Here is a 1,238-nt window from a genome sequence, read left to right as displayed (position 1 = left end):
GTATGTAAACAAGGAATACTTCCATTCTAAAGTATACTAGCTTAAAGGAGGCAGATTTAAAATTAATCTAAACCAATAAGCCATTCACAAAACAACAGTACAAGATAGCCTAACTGGATTTTCCCCTCTTTTATCCAATATAACTCAGACAGAGTAATTTTATTTCTAATATATAGACTAATTTGGTAATGTCATTTAACTTTCAGTAACCAGTTTTCTCTGAGGCCAAGAAGAATTTCTATCCAAAAGTTATTCTATCTAGTTTTCTATCTAAATAGACAGACATGAAACACTTCTTGGTTAAATTTTTATCAAAATGCCCCACAGAAGTTGAAAAACACTGATGAATCATTCCTCTTAAGAATCAGAATTCAACTAGTGTGCTATATTTATCAGAAAGGAAATTGAATTTTCTTTTTAAAGAGGCATTTTTCAGTTCACATTTCACTTTTTTTTTTCTAGAACTCCCTCTATTTTATTATTTTGGTTGGGTGATTCAACTCTGTAGCAATGAAGATGACAGTTCTCAATGTTCTTAGGCTTACAGAATGTAGGTAAGCTTTTCCAAATTTCTGATTCACAGAAGTTCCATGGTTTGTCTTCATTAACTAACACTCTGAGCTGAAGTTAAGCACACCTTTTAGAAAAGCTCCTCATATTGATTTTTGAACTACTGTTTGTACAGAGATCATCACAGGCCTTGGTTACAAGTCTCAGTAATTAACACCTATCTGTTCAAATTGGCACATTAGTTTGATCTCAGTGTGATGGCAAAAAATTCAGTATCATTATATTTAGGTTTACTTCCAGAGATTTTGTATTATTACCTTTTGTTTTCTAGAGATAGTTTCCTTTTATCTGATTTGAAATGCTTCAAGATTGATAAAAGTATTTCTTAATCTTCTCTTTGATAAACTAAATTGATTGAGATCCTTAAATCTCTACCTGTAAGTTCTAGTTTCCATCTCTTTAATGGTGATTGGGCTCTTCTCCAACCTAGGTTAGTTTCTCAAGATCCTTCTTGAAATACAGACATCCCAAACGGCAAAACATGTTTCAGTAATTCACATCAGTACCATAACAGTTACATCGTGAAAGACAACATCAAGTTTCTTACTGGAATTACAATTAGCTATCACCATTATCATAATGCCTTATTTAGAGTCATTGCTCCCTGAGGTGGAGTCTCCTGTCATAGATGATTGCCTGCATCTTTGCTTCAGATGTAAAAACCATCT

The sequence above is a fragment of the Molothrus ater genome, chromosome 1 (assembly GCF_012460135.2).
Source record: "Molothrus ater isolate BHLD 08-10-18 breed brown headed cowbird chromosome 1, BPBGC_Mater_1.1, whole genome shotgun sequence".
NCBI lineage: Eukaryota > Metazoa > Chordata > Aves > Passeriformes > Icteridae > Molothrus > Molothrus ater.
Note: the sequence above shows the minus strand (reverse complement) of the source record.